The sequence below is a fragment of the Lepidochelys kempii genome, chromosome 8, assembly GCF_965140285.1.
Source record: "Lepidochelys kempii isolate rLepKem1 chromosome 8, rLepKem1.hap1, whole genome shotgun sequence".
Lineage (NCBI taxonomy): Eukaryota > Metazoa > Chordata > Testudines > Cheloniidae > Lepidochelys > Lepidochelys kempii.
In genome coordinates, this window is record NC_136387.1 from 89,670,202 (window position 1) to 89,697,133 (window position 26,932).

The 26,932-nt window shown below is 46.8% G+C and overlaps 1 long non-coding RNA gene across 1 annotated transcript; it reads left to right on the plus strand.

Moving 5' to 3' along the window:
• The first annotated feature begins 105 nt into the window (after nt 1-105).
• Nucleotides 106-5,384, plus strand: LOC140916197 (uncharacterized). The gene is made up of 3 exons (XR_012160454.2): nt 106-274; nt 944-1,146; nt 2,017-5,384. It is a non-coding gene; the product is annotated as an uncharacterized LOC140916197 (long non-coding RNA).
• Nucleotides 5,385-26,932: the final 21,548 nt, after the last annotated feature.

A 26,932-nucleotide genomic window follows, 5' to 3' on the forward strand; every position in this document is an offset into this window, starting at 1 on the left:
TCGCTGGATACACGGAGAGACGAGACACTTGCATATGTGTGTGTGTGTGTGTGAAGTTGTGTCTTGTCTCCGTTTTTGTTTTGCTCTTTTCTGGTCATGAGACCCGGAAGTTTTTTTTTTTTTTTTAAATCACATGGCAGAGAGATATAATAAAAACAGAAAAATGGCGACAGTCACGTTGTGGCGAGTCTGTGCTGCGTCATTAGATAATCTTCATGCAAAGATCGCTTAGAACAAAGAGAAGAGGGGAAAGGAGCCCCGGCCGCAAAGCTGGGTGAGCAGAGGGCAGGGAATAGGGGGTGCACGGGCTGCGATCGGGAGCAAGCGCACCCTTTTGCAGTTCAGGGATGGGTGGGGGAGTGTATTGCAGGGCGTTGCAATCTTGGCATCACACGTCCTGTGCTGTCCTCTCATAATTCACCTTTAGGCAGCGCTGGAAACGCAAGCCAGAGGTTTGTTTATGTCCGGGGGGAGGGGGCCTGTTTTTTGCGGGTGCGATCGGGATGGGGGAAAGGCAGGCGTTATCTTGCTGCGGGCGGGTGAGAGGGGAAGAGGAGTCTGGGTTGGGAATGTGTGTTTTCTTCACAGCGCTCTCCCTGGATCGCAGGCAGCTGCCTCGAGCCAGGCTCGTTTTTCCTCGCACGCGTTGTGCTGCTCCCAACAGCTGGGTGCGTTGTCTCCGGCTCTGCCTCGCCGGCTGGCAGCCGCTCCGCGGCCCGGGGGGCTCATTTCGGTGGGGACGGTTATGGAGGCAGGGTGGGGTGCCGGCGCACCGCTGTCCGATTGCCTTTGCGGGGTTGTTTTGCGCGCTGATGGGGAGCAGGGTTGAAGCCCTGTGGGTCTCCCAGCCCCTGGCCTTTCGGGCTATCTGTGTGTGTGTGTGTGTGTGTGTGTGTGTGTGCGCGCGCGGTTTTTAATGTTGCGCACTGTTATTTTCCTTCAGGATCCTGGCACTGGTTCCTTTCCGTCCAGCGATTGTAAATATAGCCTGGATCTTGTTTACATGAAGCATCCAGCAGGAGGAGCCTGGGAGGAGGAGGAGGAAGATGGAGGAGTCTCCACGGCTCGCTGGGGTGAGCTTCCCAAAGGGGAAGGAGGAGCCAAGGCGGGGCTGGAGTCTCGCTCAAGCAGCCTGGAAGGTGCCTGGTACGTGCGCGTGTCACTTTCAGACTCACTCCCCCGGCCCTGGCCGGGCAGAGCTTCCCATCAGCAGCCCTGGGGAGCTGGGTACCAAGCTATGGCTGCAGGACGGCGGTGCTCCCTCCCCTCCCAGACACGCCGCAAAAACTTGTCTGATGGTGCTTTTGTTCCCACAGCCGCGGGCATTGGCACTTCCTCGCTGGCTGAGATCAGCAAGGGAGAACGCCAGAGGGGCTTTTCCTATTCTCTCTGCTCCTGCCCACCCACCTCCCCCCCTGTGGAGCCACACCTCCAGTTCCCTCTACCTTTCACTTACATAGCAGGGTATTTACTTATTTATTGCAAAGAGAGGGCTTGGCAGGGCAAGTTCAGCTGGACAACTGGGGCGGGTACAGGGCCAGATCCTAGATCACCACCTTGTTTCCTGACCTAGGAAGTTATTTTTTAACAAAGCATTGGGACATTTTTCCCCTGTTGGCTAATAAGTGACAAGGGCCAAGTCCATAGCCCTAGTTCCAGCCATGTCAGCTTCTGTGATTATTAGCAGATGTTTTCAGTGCAGCCTGAGCTGAAAACAAAGAGCATCCCTTCTCCTGTGCCCCCCCCCCCGATATTGAGCTCCCCTTCCGTGGGAGATGTTGGTCCATCTAGAGCTGTGCTGGTGGGGTTATGAGAAAGAGAATGCTGGGGGACCCAGGCAGGTTGCTGGTGTTAAATTTGTTTGAATATTTTCATGTATTTTTCAGGAAGGGGCCTCTAGGAGCTCTTGTTTCCAGAAAAGTGACTGAATACTTTCCCATAGACTGTAGCTGATGAATGATTAATAATGTTTGAGATTTTTTTATTTAATTATTCATACATTTTGTGCACCAACAGCAGCAGTTAGAATTCATCTATCAGACTGTTAACTCAGCCGCTAATAGAAGTTTAAGAGGGGAAAGGAGTTGAAAAGACTAAAAGGTAAGTATTGGTGGAAGGAATCAAGCAGAATGTAGAAAAAGAATGGAGACGATTTTATAAACAATTCCCCATTACTGAAGTTTCATTGACGGGAGAGTCTCATATTGTTGAACGTACCTGTCTCCTACCTCACTTACAAGTGAAGAAGCAAATCTTTAAAAACTAATAAAGAAGAATTTAAAGCCATAGAAAATATTGCTTTAATAACTGTCCTGGCACACTAGAGTCTTTCACTTCTAGGTGCTGTAAACTGCACTGTAGGCAGGACCTCCTGCCATATTAAAATTCCAGTAACTTCCGTAAGGAGGAAAGTCACCTACCCAGTAGCCAAAAGATCAATTATATCCCTGTAACTGCAGTTTTCTGTTCTTAAGATCACACACACACACACAGTAAAATATTTGTAATAAAGGTGGTTTTCCCCCCCCATTTTTCCTAGCTTTGGATAAGACACACACCTCTTCATATTCAGTGTCAGAGTTGGCCTGTAAAAATCAGAGCTATAATTCCAAGCTACGTGGTAGGAGAAAAGAAAGAAAAGTTGAATTAATCAGGAGAGGGTAAATAGCCAATTTAGTTTTTAGACTCTAATCAAAAGGAGTGTTGTTTAATTCAGAACGCGCAAGAAACGTGGTAAGTTACTGACCCCAAAAGAAGAGAGTAGTGGAAATGGGGGGGGGGGGGACGGGCCGGACAAGCAAAATAAAAACAAATGTGAATAGAATTTTTTTCAAAAGCAAAATCTGACAGCAAAAAATAGAACATGGAATTGAAAAATTTAAAATCAAGTTAAAGTACTTGCAATGCTTTAGAAATAAACTGAACAAAAATACACACCAAAAAATGCACTTGAGTAAATTCATGTGTACCACATTGAGATCAGAGGGACTACTCCTGAATGTTTTCAGGATCAGGATCTATGTTACCCGACTACTGAGGAAAGCTCTCTTTTTATTCTAGAAAAGAAGGTGAGTGTTAAAAAGTGAGACAGCAGAGTAAATATATCACCTTATCGTCAGCAAACTGTAAATACATCCAGAGTGTCCAGCCCTTGTGATGCTAATAGAATGATCTAATGATGTTTTTGTACCTTTATATTGATCTTATTTTTAAGATATTTGAAAGCCAGGAAATACTTATTTTTTAATATAAATCTTTAATAAATGTGTGCTCCTAGGTTACCTTACAGTTACTATTTTCAGAAAATGGCAGATTATTCTAAGGATGCTGATAAATTTGCAGTTGATGGCAAATATATATCTTAACATTTCTGTACATATTTGCCCATTCATATTTACCTCCTGGAACAATATTGTATAACATATTGACTGGTCCCTTGTTTATGTAACATTTTTGTAATTTGTTTTAAAAATGCACAAATATTTTTCCCAGGAAGCTGTTTTTCACATTTGTCTCTGTATTGCCCTCTTGTGTTAAAAATATGTAAGAGACCATTTTGGTAGTACTTGGGCCCAGTTGAATGTTAAGCATTTCAGAATTTTAAAAGCATTTTATTTAACTTAAGGAAATACATATCAGTTTAGTTGGTTATTTATTATGTTATCCATAAAGTTCTTGCTCTACCCTATCAGAAATATTTAAGTACCACTTACACCAATTAAGTCCATCAAATTCTTAAATGGAACATTATGTGAAATGTAAAATATATTTATCTATTTCTTTACATTGTGAAACCTGATGAAACATTTATTTTAATATGCTGATCATTACAGAACTGATTCACTAGATTAGATGCCTTTATTCAAAGAGAAAAACTACCATGACTTTTTAAGCAGTACTTCAAACATGAACCAGAGAAAATATTTTGATAAACTTCTGTCATTGTTTGCAGTGTAATTCTTGATTTCAGCAGTTTTCATTTAGACCTCAGTGTATGGCCCAAATCAACCATCACACAGCCTGAACAAACAAGTCCATCAGACAGCAACTCTTTTCTTCAAACTCCAGGATCATTTCCACATCCAGAGCTTGTTACTATTTTGGATTTGATCCTGCTCCCACTGAAATCAATGGCAAAACTTCAAAGGGAGTAGGATTGGGCCTCAAAGGACCCCAGTGCTGCAAACATACCTGTAGGAACTTTAGCACATCTGTAAGTGTTTGCTGAATGGAGGCCTGAGGTGGTACTGTGAATCCCACAAGACAGAAACCTTGGGTTTTTTTGTGCGTCAAGGTCCTAGCACTTTCAGTGTGGAACATAATACTTAAGTTTCAAAGATATTATATCCACATAATTAACAAAACTAATTGATAATGGGTCCAGGTTAAATTTGTGCAGCTTCATTGTCTTAAGTGGAACTATGCCAATTATACCAGTTGAGGATCTTGCCTATGTAGTTTATGTGAGGGAACAGCACTCTACTTCAAATGCTGATTGAAACCGAAAAAAAATAATGAGAGGGAAAATACCCTCATTCCATCAGTGATTATCTCCATGGAACGAGTAAATTATTTCTCCCCTTCCCCAGTTAAATACGGTGTTCTGTAGACTTGGATTGTGCAACTCTGAAAAATACTTTAAAGCTGCTTTGAATTTAAGTGCAGTGATACCAGTTAACCAGGTAATTTTCAAAGAGTGGATAAATTAACTGAAGTTTCAGAACACTTCGTTCATTTCCACGTGTATTTATTAAACATGCATTAAGTCCATCATCCATGTCCTCGAAGAACGAACATTAGTATTTTATGTGATCTTTATTTTTGAAACATGCACAAGAGGAAACACTATGTAAGCACACAATAAAGCAAGCACTATTCTCTATGAGATACTAACAGACATAATGACTGACAGGCTGCCCTGGCTCAGTTATCACAGTGCTGATGCTGTCTATTCTAAAGGTACAGTACTGTGATAACTGAAGGATGGCAGCCATCTTAGCTTCACAAGAACCCAACGAGCAGAAATCAAAGATGATGTCCTTATTTTCTGGATACCTGACATGCTTTGTTTATGAAAATGACCAGATGCTAGAGCAGAAAGATGCTTGTTGTAAGGGTACATCTTGACTCACTTGAAGAAAAAAAATAAACGGCTTAAAAAAAAAAAAAAAAAGAACCTTCAGTTCTACTGGAATAAAAAAAAGTCACTTTGTATCTGTTGAGTTTGCCTATTAATTGACTGACCTTTTCTACTTGGAAGTTCTTTCAAAAATCATAGGCTTTGAAAGAGTACTCTAGGTCTTGAAGATGCACGCTATAGAGTTTGAAGGATGATTATTCATAAAGTAAGAATAGACGGAGGTCTTTCTCCATTATGGAACTCATTGCCACAAGAATTAAGAATGGATTCAGAGCCAAATGTAAAACCCACCTCTTCGCCCTGGCTCTCTCTCAAATTAAAGACCACCCCCTTCCCCACCCCACCTCTTGGTGGCGGGGAAGGGAGAGAGAAACACAGACATTTTAAGTAAAGGAAAGTGTTTGTGTACTGTGGCGATGAGGACCACATAGGTACCCGGATGGATCAATAGGAAACAAGGCAAGTTCTTAATGCAAGTAGTAGTTAAGACATTCATACCTTCCTTTCTTCGTGGATCTATCTAATCCCTCCTGTTTAAAAAGAAACATCAGTAGCTTCGCCCTTACGGATATTTACCTATGTTGAAAAGACTCAACATCTTTCCTTTCAGGTAAAGTGGTGGTGGGCCAGTATCCTCATTTCACAGATTGGGAGCTAGACCATAGAGCTTCAGGAGGGTGCACTAAGCCCCCTGTCAAACTGGTGGCAAAGCTAGGGTTAGGATTCAGGAGCTCCTGGCCCCCAGCTCATGCTCAATCCACTATTTCATACTTGCCTCTCCAAAATGTAATGAGATTAAGACTGAAAGACTCCACCCAACTAGGTGATTTGATAAAAGGACTATAAAGGAACTGGAGAGAAGGTGGTAGAGTATCTGTTCCTGATTGAAGCCAGAGTCAGAGTATTTTTATGAGCATTAACTTTAAAATATGTTTGGGCCTTTTTTAAAGCGGAGATTTTCAATACTCCATCTTTTGGTGGTTTACCCAGCAAAGACTATTGTGTGGAGCCTCTGTCCTGTCCAAAGGTTGTTCTAGATATGAAGCTGCAGTACTGGAAAATTAACACCAGAGGGGACCATTGGATCAGTTCTCTTTTGGAAGTGGCGAAGTTTCAAAGTAACCGGAACAGACACCTGCATATCATAGAATCATAGAATTTCAGGGTTGGAAGGGACCTCAGGAGGTCATCTAGTCTAACCCCCTGCTCAAAGCAGGACCAATCCCCAATTTTTGCCCCAATCCCTAAATGGTCCCCCTCAAGGATTGAACTCACAACCCTGGGTTTAGCAGGCCAATGCTCAAACCACTGAGCTATCCCTCCCTCCGTGGTGTCAACATGGTGTCCATTCCCAGCTCTGCATACTTCCTAAGGAAGTATACACATGTGACGCAGCACCCTTCTTGTTACCGGTGAAGGTTTCATTGGACAGGTGATCAATCAGCAGTGAGCTCCCTTTGTTCTCTGTACTGCTATTGCTACCTCAGACAGGGGGTAAGATGATATTTCCATATAGGTAAAGTGTCCTGCACCTTCCTCCAAAGCACTGGATACTGTCCATTGTTTGAGACAGGACAGTGGGTTAGATGGACCCCTGCTATTACCCAGTATGGCATTTCCTGCTTTGTTTTACTTCTCTAATCCTTTAATATAGACAGGCACCACCACAGCTCTGGTGCTGGACATACTTGAGTCTGTCTTTACCTTAATGCTACATCGCTATTATTGAACAGCTAGCTGGTTTTCGTTGCTTAAAGGAGGTTGTGGTGGTGTAGTACTGTTAAAGTAACACCTTAGGAGCACCCCTCAGGCACTGGGACCCCATCATGCTAGGTGTTGTACAGGCATAGAATAAAGAGACCATTGCTCCCCCAAAGAGTTTACATTCTAAGTAGAGATAAATAAGTAAGTAGATTAACTGTCAACTTTCCTTTTCTAGGTGAGTGTAGATGTAGAAGTGATTTGATATTTGTGTGTGTAAGTATCCTATGTAAAAATAATACAAAGTGTTATTTAAAGAAATATTGTATTACAGTCCTCCAAGTCCAACAATCAATGGGTCACCATAGATGGGATTAGTCCTTTGTTACCAGATTAGGCTAGCACAAGATGGGGTGCTGAGAAAACAGCCTCTTTAGCCCCTGTGAGATGGGAGCATCTCTTCAGCTATTTCTGAGGCCATTTTGGGAGCTGACAGATATTTGTGGAAGATGCATCCAGGTTCCTTGGTCAAAGGAACGCTCATGATCGTGCAGGGCCTTTGAGGTTGGAAATGCAGCCATGCATTTTAAGTCTCTGCAATGAGGAAGAGTTTTGCTGTCCAGAGAGTTATTTTAGACAATCACACTAAACACTGAAGGGGACTTCTAAAAAGATTACCTTCCCCAGGAGGGTAAATAGGCTGAATGCCCATAGCCTGTTACCACAGGCGCCGACTCTGTGGGTGCTCCGGGGCTGGAGCACATACAGGTAAAAAAATTAGTGGATGCTTTGCACCCACCAGCAGCCAAGCTCCCCTCACACCTCCCCACCTCCCCCGAGCGCCCCACATCCCCGCTCCTCCGCCTACCTCCCAGCGCCTTCCCCCTCACCCCAGCCAAGTTAGTAAGCTCCGGGGGGTGGAACAAGACTCCCATAGACTTCAATGAGCTTCAGATCAGGCCTCCGATAAGGACTTCCCTACCACTGCTTAAGCATCCATTTTATTACAATCTACCAGACTATGTAATCACACCCAGCTAACTACAATTAGTCATCAAAGCTTCAGGATACGTTGTGTTGCATATTTCACGTATGGATGAAGACACAGCAAAACTGCCTGTTTAAACTCAGAGGCTGTGGGGGCTCCTCCACAGACACAGGTTCTCATTTCCTGTTTAGACAGAGCGGAGGCTACCAAGGCAGGGCAGGAACTGAGAGCGTTATATGGGCCTGAAAACCCTTTGCAATGTCAGAACGAACAGATCAGTTGTATTCCTTCTAGCTCGAAAGGACTAGCCTTCAGAAATTCTCCTCCTCCCATATCTTAATATTGATCCCATACCAGATGATAGTATTTTAATAAATCTATACTGCTGTATATATTGCCAAACACAAACACCACAAGAAAAAAGTTTTTTGGGGGGAGAGGGAGAGAAACACTTCCTTCCTCCTATGTGCCACAGCAAAAGAAACAAAAAACCACCACATGCACACTGATATGTCGCTTTATTTTCCATGTAGAAACAAGCCCTCCAGCACCTCCAATATTCTGGTTATTTACCTCATTGTGATCCTGATCTAAAGTTAAAATCATGCCTTTCTGACACACAGTTTGGCTGTAGGTCCAGACGCATTTTCCATGTTGCTCTACTCCAGTGATTCTCAGCCCTTTCCCCACTAGGGCCTCCTTTTTCCCAACCAAGACACCCCTCTACCCTCACCCCACAGCGGGGCCACGCCTCCCCATTATACCTGCTCAGAACCATGAGGCCCAGGTTGAGAACTCCTCTTCCAATTGGTTAATTTGCATAATTACCCTTTCAGAAGGAGCCATTTCTATCATGTGCCACCTGGCCCATTTCTGGTTATTGTGATAGAACATTTACTGTTTGTTAGCACTGACCTTTAAAATTCAGAAATAGATTTTACATTATTAGGTGAAATCCTGGTCCCTGGTGGGGGTTTAATGTTACCAAAAGATTGTTAAATTTACAAATCAATAACATTATGCTCTCAATACATGATAGAAGAGGAATTATTGATACTAGGCCTGCTCCAAACACCATTGAAGCCAATAAAAAGATTCTTATTGACTTGAATGGGCTTTGGATCGGACTCTTACTCTCCTTTTCATACTATGAGCGGGGTAGAATTCTAGTCCATTTAATTCAGTGGCAAAACTCCCATTGACTTCAATGGGACCAGGATTTCACCTAATATTTTCAGATGCATAAAGTTGGTCCAGGGTCCTTTTGGTATTGATAAAGGTCCAGTTCCAGTATACAAGGAACTAAGGAAAGCTGGGAGGAGTTAATGGTATTATTGCTGAATGTGGCTGTCATTAGGACAGTGCATAGGGGGTAGAAAGGGATAGAACAGTGGTCACCAACCCATCAATCATGATTGACTGGTTGATCCTGGAGCCTCTGCTAGTTAATCGCAATCTCTGGGCCGCTACAAGTCCAGTGGCGCTGCGGGACTCAGACAGGTTGCCTGCTACTGCCCCATGCTACTCGCAGAAGTGGCTGGCAAGTCTTTGTGGCCCTTGGGGGAGGCAGCTCTGCATGCTGCCCCCACCCCATCCCCGCAGCTCTCAACCCCCTGCCCCAGCCTGGAGCCCCCTCCTGCACCAAACTCCATCTCAGAGCCTGCACCCCACACTCCTGCACCCCAATCCCCTGCCCCAGGCTCAGCCCAGAGCCCCCTCTCACACTCCAAACCCCTCAGCCCCACCCCAGACTCTACACCACCACCCCACATCCCAACCGCCTGCCCCAGCCTGGAGAGAGTGAGTGCGGGTTGGGAAGAGTGAGCGACAGAGGGAGGGGAGAATGGAGTGAGTGGGGGAGTCCTCAGGGAAGAGGCAGGGTAGATCCTGGGTTGATCTTAAATTCAAAGTGATCTTGTGCATAAAATGGTTGGAGACCACTGGGCTAGAGGATGTGCCATTGCCTCAATGCCCTGGCCCTCCTCCACATGTGGGGAAGGTACATTAGGGGTGCAGAGTCCTATTTCAGCCTTTGAGCTAGCAAAGCATCCATGGAGCATGCCACAGCCTAAGAGGTAGGATTTTCCCCCTAAACTCCTGCCGCACCCAAGCTCAGCTACCCAGCATTGATCCCTGCATTTTGCACTTACCCAAGCTATATGCACCACTCAGGATTTTGTTCAAAGATCTATTTTTAAATCTCTTTGAATTGTGTTTTGGTTTTTAGACTCAAAGCTCTAAAGCAGCATATTATAAACACTGCCAAGCTTGTGTTTGTAAAAAGCTAAGCCACTCCCTTCCTGCAACTATAAAAAAGAATGAGGAAACACTCTATTGACAGAAGAATGAACTTTATGTGGTATCCTTGGCAAAACGGGGAGCACTGTCAATGCTATTAGAAGTCACGCCACAATATGTCTACCGCGCTCTGCATGTGCCACGTCTCACCCTTTCATTGTGTCTCCCCAATTTTTAAATTCTGTTCGAAACATTAACATGCACTTACATAGCACATTTCATCCACAGATATTTAAGTACTTACAAGTTAATTAAGGTATCACTATCCCCATTTGACAGATGGGAAAATGGAGACAGAAATGTTAAGCAGCTTGACCCACAGACAGAGTCACAGACAGAGCTGGGACTAGAATCCAGCTCTCCTGCTCCCCCCCACCCAACAGATTGTAAAAAATAAGATATATGTAAGCACAGAATCCTAAGTGACTTGCTGAAGAGGATACCTAGAGTGAGAGTGTCAAGGTTCCTTCCCCACTCTGAACTTTAGGGTACAGATATGCGGACCTGCATGCAAACCTCCTAAGCTTACTTTTACCAGCTTAGGTTAAAACTTCCACAAGGTACAAACTATTTTACCTTTTGCCCTTAGACTTTATCGCTGCCACCACCAAATGTCTAACAGATATATAACTGGGAAAGAGTCCATTTGGAAACATCTTTCCCTCCAAAATCCTCCCAAACCTTACACCCCCTTTTCCTGGGGAAAGTTTGAAAAAAATCCTCACCAATTTGCATGGGTGAACACAGACCCAAACCCTTGGATCTTAAGAACAATGAAAAAGCAATCAGATTCTTAAAAGAAGAATTTTAACCTCAGTAAAAGAATCACCTCTGTAAAATCAGGATGGTAAATACCTTACAGGGTAATCAGATTCAAAACATAGAGAATCCCTCTAGGCAAAACCTTAAGTTACAAAAGACACAAAAACAAAAATCTACATTCCATTCAGCACAGCTTATTTTCTCAGCCATTTAAAGAAAACAGAATCTAATGCATCTCTAGCTAGATTACTTACTAAGTTCTAAGACTCCGTTCCTGTTCTGTCCCCAGCAAAAGCATCACACAGACAGAGAGAGAGGGGCTTTGTTTCTCACCCCCTCCAGCTTTTTAAAGTATCTTGTCTCCTCATTGGTCATTTTGGTCAGGTGACAGCAAGGTTATCCTAGCTTCTTAACCCTTTACAGGTGAAAGGCTTTTTCCTCTGGCCAGGAGGGATTTAAAAGGTGTCTACCCTTCCCTTTATATTTATGACAGAGGGTCAGAGTAAGGTTAGCACTCAGAAGTGCTGTGCTTCTAGGCCCAGGCTTATTCCACAAGGCCACACTTTAGTGCTCAGTTTGATTTGTAGAGTCCCCATACTTTTTCAACACCCAGTCTCCAAAGATTGTGGACTTCTTTATTAGGTAGCTACCCTGCCTGCTGATATTCTTAGCAGGGAAATACATTTTGTATTTGTGATGACTGGCTGCATCTTTTAGTCTACAAAATGTACCCTCTTGAGGAAAATTAGCTTGGGATGTGTCAGTTCTTCACCGTGTACACACAGCAGTCTCCTTGCATTAAGACAAGCTTGTTATGATCCCTCTATTTTGTAGCTGCTTGTCAGCACCACTAAGGAAGCCCATCAATTACAATCCATCAAACTTACAGCATTTCTAGAAGAACAAAAACGGTCAGGTGGTTTTCAGTTGTCTCCCTTGCTAGAACTCATCCCTTCCCTAGGATGAAAGCTCATGCCCTCTGTTTTAACTAAGTATAGAAGCAGGCAGAATATACTGAATAATTCAAAAAGAATGTATGTTCAAACATTTACACACACTTCAGATCCTCCTATTTAAAACAAGTCAGCACAAAAGTAAATGATTCACGGCAGCTTACCTTGCATATATCATGGCCTTCAGAAACAGGGGGAGCTTGAAGAATTTGTATTCATTCAGACCACCTGCTTAAAGTGAGTCTAGTGCTTAAGAAGAATGCCACAACAGCAGCAAGAGAAACTCAAGTCCCCAGTTTATCCATAAGAGGTACAGCACTGGCAGGGACCACTAGCTCATCCCTTGCATGTGCTTCACCCAGAGGCAGATTTACCACGAAACAAACCAATGACAGGCCCCCCGCCGCAAAATGCAGGACAAATCTCAGATAACCTGCCCCCAAGTCCTGGCCAGTGGTGCAGCAGGGCTCAGGCAGGCAGGTTGCCTGCTTGCCATGGCTGGTGGCCCCACGCCGCTCCCAGAAGCGGCCAGCTGCTGGCACATCTCTGCGTGCCCCTAGTGTGGGGGAGGCAGCTCCATGCACTGCCCCCACCCCAGGCAGTGCACAGAGACCTGCTGCCCCCCAAGGGGCGCGCAGAGACATACCAGCAGCAGCACAGCAGAGCTAAGGCGGCTCCCTGCCAACGTTGCCTCCCTCCCTCCAAGCCACTTCCAGAAGCAGCCAGCATGTCCCTGTGGCCCCTGGGGCAGGCCGGGGGGAGTGTCTCCGCACGTTGCCCCCCACCCCAAGCGCCGACTCTGCAGCTCCCATTGGCTAGGAACTGCAGCCAATGGGAGCTGCAGGGCAGAGCCTGTGGGCAGCAGCATGCAGAGACCCCCCCCCTTCTCCCCTCCCGTGCCTAGGAGCCGGTGCCAGAGGGGTGTGCTGTTTGCATTGGGAGCCGCACCACCCAAGGTAAGCATCGTCCCCCTGATCCCTCCCATACCCCACCCCACTGCCCCAGCCCAGAGCCCGCACCGAAACTCCCTCCCAGAGCGCAACCTCTGCACCCCCCCCACCCCAACCCCCTGCCCCAATCAAGGTACTTCACTTTATTTTCATTTACTTCCTATTACTTATAATATAGGAGGTGGAGGAAGAAAAAAAGAGTGAAAAACGGGAGGGGAGCAGGGAAGAAATGAAAGCATGTTCTTTTTCTTGGCTGGGTCCCAAGAGGAACGGGGGGCATAAAAATGAAGCTGTGCACAGGGCCCCACTAACTCTAAATCCACCACTGACTTCAGCCCTGACCCAGAAGGCACCACCTCTGGGAGGAGTTCAGCCTTGGTGTCTACGTTAGACTTTTTATCCCAAAGGTTTCCCTGCTGTCACTACCACTGGTGGGGGTATGCTCCTATGGACAAGGTGCCTGCTGACCCCCTTCCTTATCATTATAAGCACCATGTCTAACCCTGTATGCCAGCATGACAGTGCTGAGATGATCAGGCTCAGATCTTATCTACCCTAGCATTCCCATCACTACTACCAACAGCAGGGCTGAGCTGGTGGCAACAACGGGGAAGTTTTAGAGAAACAAGCCAAGGCCCACATGTACTACGTATTTAGTTCTTGGCCAAGTAACAACTGAGGTGGTTTTTAATAGGACAGTGACAACACATGTTCAGTAGGAACTGGACTGAGTCACCAACTTGTTTCATTTAAGCCATCAAACAGCTGTCAGATGCCAACAACATTCCTCTCTATTTTATCATCATTTAGCTTTCTGCACCCAACCACGTTAGTCACTTTATCATAGAGGATACAACAGTGCCCCTTGTCCTAAGGAATTTACTATTCAATTTCACACAACAAATGGGAGGAGGGTTGGTGGAGGAATAATGGGACAAGATCAATCAAGTAAGGGGCTGGAAAATCACGGCGCATAAGTCAGCAAAGCTCAGTTGAAGTCATATCATCATTTGAGAATCTGGCCCTATGCAGCTACTTAGCAAGGGATAATGGTGAACATTTTTAAAATTAAAATTAAATATCAATAAGATAAATGCAAGTACCATTTTGGGTTGATGCTTACAAAAAATGACAACAGAAGTGGTCCGTAAGGAGAGATTTGAACAAAGAGGTTAGTGGCCTTGCCAACTACCACTGGGAGGGTACTTCACATGTACCGCAGAGTAGAGGCTGTACTGATCTAGACTGGATATGGACTAGTAAGCAAGATGTGAAAGGCTCCATATTACTATTTGTTATCCACTCAGGTCCCTGGCCACACCCCAGTGCCTTCAGATATTAAGTATAATTATTTCTTTATGTAGCGACTTCCCTTAGCCTTAATGACTTCGCTTTCCCGAAAGTAACGCAGAACACATTTGTTGGCAGAATTTACATGATGTGCAAGATTTACTCTGGAGATACCATACTTTTCCTGCACTCCAATCCTTGCCAACTTGCTGAGTTCTATTAGGAAGTACAATGCTCTGGGGAACTTGATTTAGAAATTAAAACTATCCACAGGCCAATTGTTAAGGAAATCTCATTTTACCAAATTCACTTTTTGATGGAAAATTGACATACTGCTGCTGAGCCATTTACATCCTTCATTAAGAGGATGAAATCCCAGCTTAATTACAGTCCACAACTGACATTCTACTCAAGATAAAGATTACAGGAGCACATTTTCTACATGGTTTCTTCCTTAGTATAAGGGAACTTTCAGGATCTCTTTCACTCCTTGATCTGGGTGAAAGCAAGTGCGATGTGCCGCCGTCTTTTAAAATAAGCATGTAGAATACAATTGGCTCCTCATTCCACCTCCCCTCTGCAAACAGAGATTTTTTTGTAGTTTTCATTAACTGAAGAACCCAATAGTTTGTTTTGCTCTTTATAAATTCTGTGGAACAAAACCAGCAAGGTTACCTATTTCCATAGGAATTTAGACTATTACCCGAGTGTCATTAACCCAATTTAAGCCTGTAATAAATATAAAGGGAAAGGTAAACCCCTTTAAAATCCCTCCTGGCCTGAGGAAAAAAATCCTCTCACCTAGATAAAAGGTTAGAAGCATTCTTCTTCCCTTTGCCACACACAAGGTCAGGAATCTTTTCCTTCTTGCTACAGGTTTCCACACCCTCAGTCGGTAACACAATCAAATCACCTTCATGCTCTCCTTGTGCCCTGGCTAGGATCTCACCCTGATTAGACAGAGTTGCTACACCCTTTCCCAGCCACACACTAGCAACAGGCAAAATACAAGCACCAGAATTGTCTGGGCACTGGGATTTTACATGGTCGCCTCCAGTAAGTGTCTTAGTTACAGGGCCATTCTCCCTAGCAGACACAAACTTAGGACCATTCCCTTCCTGGGCTTTAGCTGAATCCAGAACCAACTCTGAGACAACTGCACCAACCATCACAGGCTCAAAGGCCCCTTCTGTCTGCTCCACAGACAAAGACGAGCTGGAGACACTTTCTCCTTTCCCAGACACACAGCTTGGGATCTCATTCCCCTGGTCCCAACACATAGGGCTGTTCACAGACAACTGCTTGAAGACCGGGGTAGCTCCCTCCATAGGCAAGTTAATACCCCTGACAGACACGGGCACATTTCCTTCACTGTCACAATTCTCCACCCAGCTAACAGGTAAGGTATAGGGACACTCATCTTCCACTCTCCTCGCCTTCCCACACTGCTGACTAGACAAAGCCATCAGCTTACAAGCTGCCTAGGCTCATCCAGACTTTCCTTACCAAGCACCTTGCCACTCCCAACAGATCCCCTGCTTTGCCTGTGTCTCCCCCCCCTCAGCTGGGGTCTCAGCTCCCACTGTGCTCAGCACTGCCCTTGCTGTCCCCGTGGGGGTAGTCAGCGAGCTCGCTGCTTTCTTCACTGCATCAGAGCCAGCATGAGCCCCCCTCCGGTGTGCAAGGGGGCAGGGTGCATCTCTCTGTCCCACCCAGCCCAAGGGGTCTAGTTACAGGCAGGCAGGTATCCTGAGCCTAGTAGCTCCTCCCTACTGCCAGCCAGGTCATATGCATTTTCACTGACCATTTCCCTCTCCACCGATTGGTTCCCTGGATTCAAATTCAAACCCACGGCAGTTACAGGAGCAGGGCCTGGATCCTGTCCCAAAGAGACACAGTCACCCCACAGCAGGGTCTTGCAGCTGGTATCCTGGAGAACCCCAATGACCAGCCAGCCCCACCCCTCCTGGGTCTGCACAGGGATCTGGGCCATAGGGAGGGTGAGGGGCTTCATCTTTGGGACCCTCACACAGCCCCTCAGCATCTGAGGCTGCACCACCCAGGGCCTGACAACAGTTCTCTCTGTCCCAGGATCTCGCCACCCCAGGAATGTCTCCCCACTGATCATCACCTTCCGCTCCCACTGGAGGTCCAAGGGGCCTGGCCCCAGGAAACTCCACACAGACATATAGGTTGGGGTCAGGAGTGGGAGCCTGTCCACCTCCCCACCCATCTGGCTGATGGAGTCTATGGCCTTGGGACCCAGCAAGGGAGCTAGACACCGGGGCTTTTCCGCAGGGTTCCCCTGGTTCAAATCGCCAGCTTGCTCAAAGGCAGTGAGGTGGGCATCCACATCCCACCCCTCCTTAACGAGGGGCAGCAATTTACTCTCCAGGTTCCCTGAGGAACTGGCACCCCGGGTCTATCCCCACTCACCCCTGGGAGGTCCCCTATGCCTCTCTGCTCCATCATCGCCAGTTCATGCTGCTGCTGTTTCTGCAGCTCTTTCTTGGACTCTCGCTGTCTCTCACAGTCCTCTTGCTCTCTCGGACTCAGCTCCAATCCAGTCCATTTCCGATCCCCCGATGGGGAATCCGATCGTGAAGATCCCCGTCTGGTCGGGGACAGGAGTCTTGGGGATGTCTGGCTACCACTCCAGCTGCTCCCAGATCCTGCTGTAGCCCTATTTGGGTCAGGAATCTGTTCCTTAGGGCAGTCATCCTCCTCCAGCTGCACGATTAACTGTGCTTTGGTGAACTTTCCAATGTGCAACCCTCTCTTTTTGCACAGGGTTACAGTGTCCTTCTTAAGGAGATGGTGACAGGCCATCACTCCACTGTTCCCAAGTTGTTGTGGACTCACAGGCCTGTGTGCTCTCAGCTCCCTACGGTTTCCAGGGAGAACCCCTAGTGTGCCAGCCCTTCTCGAGGTCACCACCTCTTTGCCAGGGTCAAGCCGCAGGCTCCTCCGCCCCTGAGACTGCTCACCGCAGTCCCCACGGGGACCCCATTACTGCACAGTCCTTCTCGCTGGTCACACACTCCCAGGGGTTAACCGTCCCCTGAAACCACTCCTCTCTGAGCCTTCAGCATGCCTGGTCCTCGTCAATCCCCCTTCGTTTTACAGCTCCACAGTCACTTACTGCAGGAAGCGCCATCCGCAGGATGCAGTACATCCCACCACTGCCACCAGTTGTCACGGAGTCCCTGGGCGATGCTCTGGAACTGCTCCCTATGAAGCCAGGCAGGACTCTGGGGAAGTCTCCTCTGGAGGAGCCTAGGCAGCCTTGTGAGCTGATGGCTTTGTCTAGTCAGCAGTGTGGGAAGGCAAGGATAGTGGAAGATGAGTGTCCCTATACCTTACCTGTTAGCTGGGTGGAGAATTGTGACAGTGAAGGAAATGTGCCTGTGTCTGTCAGGGGTATTAACTTGCCTATGGAGGGAGCTACCTCGGTCTCCAAGCTGTTGTCTGTGAACAGCCCTGTGTGCTGGGACCAGGGGAATGAGATCCCAAGCTTTGTGTCTGGGAAAGGAGAAAGTGTCTCCAGCTCGTCTTTGTCTGTGGAGCAGACAGAAGGGGCCTTTGAGCCTGTGATGGTTGAGAATAGTGCAGTTGTCTCAGAGTTGGTTCTAGATTCAGCTAAAGCCCAGGAAGGGAATGGTCCTAAGTTTGTGTCTGCTAGGGAGAATGGCCCTGTAACTAAGACACTAACTGGAGGCGACCATGTAAAATCCCAGACAATTCTGGTGCTTGTATTTTGCCTGTTGCTAGTGTGTGGCTGGGAAAGGGTGTAGCAACTCTGTCTAATCAGGTTTCAGAGTAACAGCCGTGTTAGTCTGTATTCGCAAAAAGAAAAGGAGTACTTGTGGCACCTTAGAGACTAACCAATTTATTTGAGCATAAGCTTTCGTGAGCTACAGCTCACTAGCCAGGGCACAAGGAGAGCATGAAAGTGATTTGATTGTGTTACTGACTGAGGATGTGGAAACCTGTAGCAAGAAGGAAAAGATTCCTGAACTTGTGTAAAAAGAAAAGGAGTACTTGTGGCACCTTAGAGACTAACCAATTTATTAGAGCATGAGCTTTCGTGAGCTACAGCTCACTAGCCAGGGCACAAGGAGAGCATGAAAGTGATTTGATTGTGTTACTGACTGAGGATGTGGAAACCTGTAGCAAGAAGGAAAAGATTCCTGAACTTGTGTAAAAAGAAAAGGAGTACTTGTGGCACCTTAGAGACTAACCAATTTATTAGAGCATAAGCTTTCGTGAGCTACAGCTCACTTCAGCTGTAGCTCACGAAAGCTTATGCTCTAATAAATTGGTTAGTCTCTAAGGTGCCACAAGTACTCCTTTTCTTTTTGCGAATACAGACTAACACGGCTGTTACTCTGAAACCTGAACTTGTGTGTGGCAAAGGGAAGGAGAATGCTTCTAACCTTTTATCTAGGTGAGAGGATGTTTTTCCTCTGGCTAGGAGGGATTTTAAAGGGGTTTACCCTTCCCTTTATATTTATGACAAAGCCACATATAAAAGTGGGTCAATACATATTATATAAACTGGACTCTATTCACTTTTCCTTCTCTACACCATTAAACCTTAGAAGTCATGGCATTATTCTTTGGGATGGTTCTGGACTTTTGCCTAGGTTATCAGAACAGAGTGTGTGCCAGATTGACAATATCCTGTACAAACCTTACAGAATTAAAGTTACTGAATTAAGTTTAATATCTTTGGGGTCGATTGTATAAAAATGCAGTTGTGTATAAAGAAAAGGAGTACTTGTGGCACCTTAGAGACTAACCAATTTATTTGAGCATAAGCTTTCGTGAGCTACAGCTCACTTCATCGGATGCATACTGTGGAAACTGCAGAAGACATGTATCCGATGAAGTGAGCTGTAGCTCACGAAAGCTTATGCTCAAATAAATTGGTTAATCTCTAAGGTGCCACAAGTACTCCTTTTCTTTTTGCGAATACAGACTAACACAGCTGTTACTCTGAAAGCAGTTGTGTATGTGTTTTTTGTGGAAGTGTATGTAACTTCCTCCAGAGACTGCATTAGTTAGTCTCCAAGAGAACATTAAGAACATCAAAGAACTTTTGCGGACAACATGTCTGAAATGGATTTCCTAGTAATTCTCTCCTCCAAAGCCAACCTTTTGAAGCTACGCCCTGGGAAGAGACCCACTGTCTCCTAATTACCAGCTCCTGAAAACTTCAGATTGAAGACTCCCACCGTACAAAGGCTGGGCTAAATGTTCATGAGGATGCTAGTTCTGAGCTGATGCTTTTATGAACTTGTGACAAGAGAGATGCCCTTGGAGGGGGGAGGGTCTGACGGACCCCCTGCCAGAACCCATGTTGGAGACAGTTAGGGAAAGGGGGCAATCTCTGGTAAGATCGTTAGCATATGTGTAGGTTCTTTTGTTGTTTTTAAAATGTTTTCTCTGTAATGCTCATACCCTAAGAATAAAAAGGCTTGCATAGAAAGTGCTGTGTGCTAACGGATAGCTGTGGTTGTTGCAGTTATCAGTCTCTGAAGAGACAAAGCAAGCAGGTCTGCTTAGGCAGACTATCTTTTGGTGAGAACACTGCAATGAAGACAGGGAACTGTTCATCTTGGGAATATTCCAGTCAGGAGAGTGCGTGACATAGGTCTCCACCCAAGAAAGACAAAGACTAGGGAGCTAGAAGCCTGAAAGCTAGCGTCTTCACTCAATCACTAAAGGGAAATACAGGTGCAGATGCTCTGAACTTTGACTGAGTTCTCTATGAACTTTGTCAAGTTTAATTTTAATCCTCACTCTCAATGCAAACTTGGAGACAGGTTTGGGGTTTTGGTTTTTTTTGTTTTTCCTTTGTGTACAGACTGCCCAGCTCCTTCATTAGTAAATAATCCTCAACTACAGTATCTCATACTATAATCAGATCTCTAGAAGGCCTTCACAAAATGCTTTGGAAGGTTAAAAATTTGATTCTCTTGCAAGTGCTAGTAATACTAATTAATACTTGATAAGTCATAGCATAAGAAGTGATCTTACATTTACACAGCACCTTATACTCCAGAGTATCCTCTAGTCTTACCACCCTGATCGTGGAAATATACATGCACCTACTTAGTTTTAACAAGTGAGTACTCCCATTGATTTCATTACAACTACTCACATCAGTAAAGTTAAGCAAGCCTGTAAGTACTTGCAGGATCCGGGCCTCAGTGTCTAAACCCATAAAGTTTGGGAGTTTCTTCTACTCCCATAAGTAGTAATACAAGGCTCACTGAAATCAATGGAAAAAAGAAAGAGGAGTACTTGTGGTACCTTAGAGACTAAAATTTATTTGAGCATAAGCTTTTGTGGGCTAAAGCCCACTTCATTAGATGCATATCGTGGAAAATACAGTAGGAAGAATATATACATACAGAGAACATGAAAAAAATGGGTGTTGCCGTACCAACTCTAACAAGACTAATTGATTAAGGTGGGCTCTTATCAGCAGGAGAAAAAAAACTTTTGTAGTGATAATCAGGATGGCCCATTTCAAACAGCTGACAAGAAGGTGTGAGGAACAGTAGGGAAAAATTAGCATGAGGACTGGTTTCTGAATGTTATAATTCTTGATGTCTGATTTGTGTCCATTTATTCTTTCGCGTAGAGACTGTCTGGTATGGACTTTCAAAAACCAGTCAGAGAACACTTCAACCTCCCTGGACACTCAATTACAGACCTAAAAGTGGCAATTCTTAAAAAAAAAAAAAAAAAAACCTTCAAAAACCAAAAACTGACTCCAACGAGAAACTGTAGAACTGGAATTAATTTGCAAACTGGACACCATTAAATTAGGCTTGAATAAAGACTGGGAGTGGATGAGTCATTACACAAACTAAAAATTATTTCCTCATGCTAATTTTCCCCCTACTGTTATATCTCTCTCTTCCCACTGCATGCATCTGATGAAGTGGGCTTTAGCCCACAAAAGCTTATGCTCAAATAAATGTTACTCTAAGGTGCCACAAGTACTCCTCGCTCTTTTTGCTGATACAGACTAACACAGCTCCCACTCTGAAATCAATGGGAAGACCCAAATAGGACTTCCAACTTACTTCAGCGGGCTTGGAGAAATAGACAGTGCTTCAGAACCATGCTGGATCAACCCCTTAAACTAAAATAAACAGAGATCCCTTTTGTCTACTACTACCATCCCACAGCTTCAGGATGTTTCATGAGCAATAAGGGATTCAGCAGGCAGGTAGAGTCGCAGGCAAGAGATCTTTATTGGGTATGCTGGGTGACCAGTACATGCTAAAGTCTCATGTACTGGCAACCTGGGCCCAACTTGCACTCTGCATTATCCACAAAGCCTTCCTGAAACCTGGTCTCTTCCCACTTCCATACTGCACTGGGGTGGAATATAGTGCTGTGCAGGTTCGGCTTTCTAATTGGGCACAGTAGACATGTGCCTAGGGGCATCAGCATTCTAGGGTGTGGCGGTTCAATGACAAGACAGCACAGAGCTTTTAGCAAGCAAGCAGCTGGTCTGCTAACAGGCTTCTGCCTGTCAGCTTTCCACCTTCCCCTTTATTCTTTCTCTCCCCCCGTGCATTACATTCTCCAACAGATAAAAGAAATACACTGGCTTTGTTTAACATTCTTATTTACCAGTTTCTATCTACCACATTCCTTGCTCTCGGGCCTTGAACCCAGTCCTGGGAGGCTTCCCACGGTTCATGTCATCTGGGCGAGATTCCAAGGTTGATGCCCTTGAAAGGAGTTGTGCGTGCACAGGTCCAGCACAACACTCCGGGTGTGCCCTGAATGTTGCCAAGCGCATAAACCTTGTATGAATCCTACATCCCCTCCTTTTTTGTTTATTTGTGCTCGGCCATCTCATGGTAGCCACCAATTTGCTTTTGCAAGCCAATTAACTCCCGGACAGACAAGGTCATAACTCGTGGAGCCTGCCAGGGCGGGTCTCGACAAAGCCTTAACAAAAAGGAAATACATTGCACACAGCAACAGCAAAAAATAAGCTCAAGAAGGTAAAGTGTCATTGGCCAGGCCCCAATTAGCCATGCTAGAGTACTGGGAAGAGAGGTTCGCGTAAGCAGCGAGCATCATCTCATTTCCGATTTCCTCAGGGTGATGACATACTGGAATAAGGCACGTACCTAACAATTCTTCAGCTGTTACAAAATCAAACAAACAAAAGTGGGTAACATTTGCTATTGAAGCCAATCTTTCCCATAGGTTATATGTCATTCGGGCTCGTAACGGGGGAAGCGCTCCTGAGCCAACCCCTACAGGAAATAGCAGGCACAAAAGGCATACAATCAATACAGAATTAGCAGTAATTTGGGCAAGAATTGCCACAAAGTCTCAGAAGTCTCTGGCTGTTGGTTTGCTGCCAGTCTTCGTTGAGCCGCGGCGACCAATGCTTTTACTGCTCCCCATGTCACGGGCTGGCTTGGGACGCTACGCCTCCTCCGTTTCCATCCTGCCGTTGTCGACCCGGGAGGCACCGCGTTCTCTTCCAAGGTCAGCTGAAACTCCGGTATGGGGTTTGACAGCCCCTGGTGCCACGCCATGCTGTTTCAGTGCCAGGAACCCACAACGGTCCTGTAGGGAGAGACACAGCAGCATATCCCCAACCCCAAGTAATTAGAGGCACTGGGCCCAACCATTGCGGATCAGGCAGCTGATGGTAATAGACACGCGGTCTTTCCAGTACCTCGGATTTGTGAAAATGCTGATCCGTGGGGGTCTGCTGATCTGCGTTCAGCGTTAAATTATTTAAAGTGAACAAAAGGACATGCAATTGTTGCTGAATGTCTCCTAAGGTTCGGAGACGCAGCTCCCCTTGTTTTAATTGTTTGTCGAGCAAGGTTTTTAGCATGCGATTTGCACGTTCAACAATGGCTTGGCCCATGGAATTATAAGGGATCCTGTGTGTGAGACGGACATCCCATTGGACACAAAAGGTGGAAAGGGCTGTGGAGCAGTAGGCTGGGGCATTATCTATTTTTATCTGGCTCGGGCGACCCATAACAGCAAAACAGGCTAGCAAATGGTGAACAACTTTGGGAGTGGCTTCCCCATACTGTGGGGTTGCCCAGAGGAATCCTGAATAGGTATCAATGGAAACATGTAAAAACGAATAGGGGCAGAATTGTGGCACGGGGGTGACATCCATTTGCCACAGCTGATTCGCTGCGGTACCTCTGGGGTTAACGGCATAAAAAAAGGTAGGGGCAGCAGCGGCACGGTGGGGGCAAGAACGAACAATAGAATGTGCATGATCAGCAGGAATATGAAACTGTCGGGCCAAAACAGAGGCAGACTGATGAAAAAAGGAATGGCTTTCGATGGGGTCAGAAAAAAGGGAATTTACCTGACCACGTAACGCGCGATTGGTGTGCACATTGCCTTCAGTAAGTAAGCCCAGGCAGAGGGGTATGACTGCGAATATGAGCAACAAAATAAGGGAAATTACGAGTGGTGAGGAGATACTGTAAGGACAAAAACAGGCGGAGGAGGTCCGCATCAACCTGAGGGGTAATAAGGGCAAGGGGTAAATGATCAATTACCTGATAAACATAATGCGTGTCCACGATCAAATTAAAGGGACAATCAGCAAAAGGTTAAAAGGCCAAAATAACAGCAGCTAATTCCAAGGACTAGTAAAGCTCTCCAAGCGCTGTGCATGCAAATATTATTGTACAAGTGAATGAAGCGCTTTCAGCTTTTCTAGGGGGAGGGGCCACTGGTCAATCCATACAGGCTCTAAGGATTGCCATACTAATGGTAATGTGGATGGCAAGGTGGGTGAGGGAGGATTTCGGGCCATTATATATTAATATCGAGGGTGGTGTCCAGCTTTGTAAGTAAGTCACGGCCCCAAATATTGAGGTGGACAGGGAGTACAAAAAGGCGGATTGTAGCAAGGGCATGGCCTCCTGGTTTGGAGACCGTGACCCAAGACAAACTTTGGCGCCCGGGTTTGCTACCCCCGATCCCCCACAACTCTTTAGAAGGAACTGTTGGCCAACCGACCCGCCACTCCGAATCACGAATCACTGTAATGTCAGCTCCAGTGTCCACCAGCCCTGTAAAAGGAACATTATTTAAGAGAAGTGTTAACTGAGGTTTCGAGGGGCGGACCGACATTGTTAGAGCAACAAGTGGAGAGGACGTGTTGTGAGATGGCGACTGAGCCAGAGTCAATCCAAAGCCGCCTCCGCCCCGGGCTCGATCCTCTGCAGCTGGCACCTGATAGGGGACTAAAATCAATTGCACAATTGACCGTCCACGCGGGAGCGACTGCGGAAGATGGGTCCACACCTGAACCTTAATAACGCCGTTGTAATCGGCGTCAATGACCCCTGGGATGACAAAAAAGCCCTGTTTCCCAGCATGTGAGCAAGGGAGAACCAGACCCACAAATCCGGCAGGGAGAGGTCCCGTCACCTGGGTAGGTATGGCGCAAACCTCCCCCCGGCAACTGAAAATCAGCGTCCTCCTGCATAATCAAATCAAGCCCTGCACTTCTGGCAGTCGCTGCCTTCATGGAGTCTATGGGTTTTAATGCAGAGGAACAGTTGTCTGAGTGGGAAACACCCCTGTTTGGCCCTGGGTTAGGGGGGAACCCATCGTGCGGTTTCCCGACCCGCTACGACACTGATTAGCCCAGTGATAGCCCTTCCGACACTTGGGGCACTTCTTTGAGGGGCGGGCAGGCGCCGTCGATGAGCGGCACTCCCGCTGAAAGTGACCCTCCTTACCACAGCGATAACAACGCTTCCCCTGCTTCCCGCTTTTCCGCAGGGCGGCGGCCAGAACCCCAGCTTTATGTGCTTGTGTGCCGATGTTTTGGCACGCCCACAGCATGTCCGACAGCTCTAGAACGCCAGCAGCTTGTGCCGCCTGGAGAGCACAGCGGCAATCCTCATTCGCATTTTCAACCGCCATTTTTAACAGAATCTCCTGAGCTGCCGCAGGGTTATCCACCTGTCGGAGGATAGCCTCCTACAATCTGTTGGTAAAATCCATAAAGGACTCTGATGCACCCTGACGGATACTGGCAAAGCTTTTGGTAGGCTTGCCTGAATCCGGGACCTTCCGGAAAGCATGCTGGGCACAGGTGGAAATAATGGGGAAGACGGCCTGAGGGAGTTGAGACTGCATCTGAACAGTAGCAAACAGGCCCTCCCCTGCCAAATGCTCATAAATGACACCTTGCTCTCTATATACCTGGGCTTGACATTCCGCCATCTGCCGATACTCACTAAGCCAAATAACATACTGACTGGGCGTCAGCATCATGCGCAACAGTGCCTTCCAATCTTCAGGGATTAGGGTGTACCCAGTACCTAGCCCTTCAATGAGACCACTTACATACGTGCTACTGAGGCCGAACTCGCGAATCGCTTTCTTTACCTCTCTGATCACCGAGTAAGGCAAACTGATCCAGTTTGCAACCTGGTTGCCCTGGCCATCATCCTGCCAGGTCACCGGACAAACTGAGACCAGATCAGCAAGCTCCTCTGCTGTAAGATCTGAGCGAGTCTTCGCTGCGTGAACCATTTGTTGCACCAGCGAAAGCCGCTGAGCAGACGCGGACGACCCTCCGGGGGGCCCCGGAACATGGGGCACCACGGTGGGATGGTGATAACACACCGGCTCCGGTGGGGAAGGCCAGGGAGGCGGTGGTAATAGAGGCACTGGGGGCAAAGCAGGGGGAGGGATGGCTGCAGGAGTGGACGGGCGTGGCGAGATCACCAGCCTCGCGAGGGAGGGCCTGTCCGAGGCGACACGCTGTATCGCGTCGCGGCAGAGGTGCCAGGCATGTAAAGCCTGCACGGGCGCCCGAGGCTCCTCGTGCAATGTCTGGCCCAACCGCTCCCAGTCCACTAGCTTAAGGGTTCCGGCTTCAGGGTACCACGGGCATTGGGCACTCACCTCCTGTAGCAGGAGAGTGAGTTCTCGAGCCGGGCAGTCATGCTGAGCCTTACGCAGCAAATACTGTAGCTCATTGCGGTGTTGCACTTGCAAAGCAGAGAGGGAGCTTCCCATACTTACCACAATGAAAAATACTCACCGGGATCCACGAAGCGGATGAGTGACGCGTCTGAAACCCTTGCCGGGCGAGGTGAGTGCTGAGGGCCCCACGTTTGGGTGCCAGTTGTGGCGGTTCAATGACAAGACAGCACAGAGCTTTTAGCAAGCAAGCGGCTGGTCTGCTAACGGGCTTCTGCCTGTCAGCTTTCCACCTTCCCCTTTATTCTTTCTCTCCCCCCGCGCATTACATTCTCCAACAGATAAAAGGAATACACTGGCTTTGTTTAACATTCTTATTTACCAGTTTCTATCTACCACATTCCTTGCTCTCGGGCCTTGAACCCAGTCCTGGGAGGCTTCCCACGGTTCATGTCATCTGGGCGAGATTCCAAGGTTGATGCCCTTGAAAGGAGCTGTGTGTGCACAGGTCCAGCACAACACTCCGGGTGTGCCCTGAATGTTGCCAAACGCATAAACCTTGTATGAATCCTACACTAGGGGCACCTAAAAATTCAAAGTTTGCAGCTCCCAGCAGAGGACAGTGCCATGCAGCCCTGCTGGAGCACTCCTACCACCAGGGAAGGTGAGGCAGCCCCCTGTGGCAGGGAAAGAGCTCAGCAGTCCAATGCAGGGGGCTCTGCCAGGCAAGTGGGTCGTGAGGGAGCCTGGCCTAGGCAAGCCCCACTCCTGCTCCAGCCTGGCTGATCATGCTATTCCCAAGGGGCCAGAGCAATCGCCGACAGGTGTAGGAGCAGGATTTTATAATTGTACTATGAGAATTAATGGATTATTTGATTTC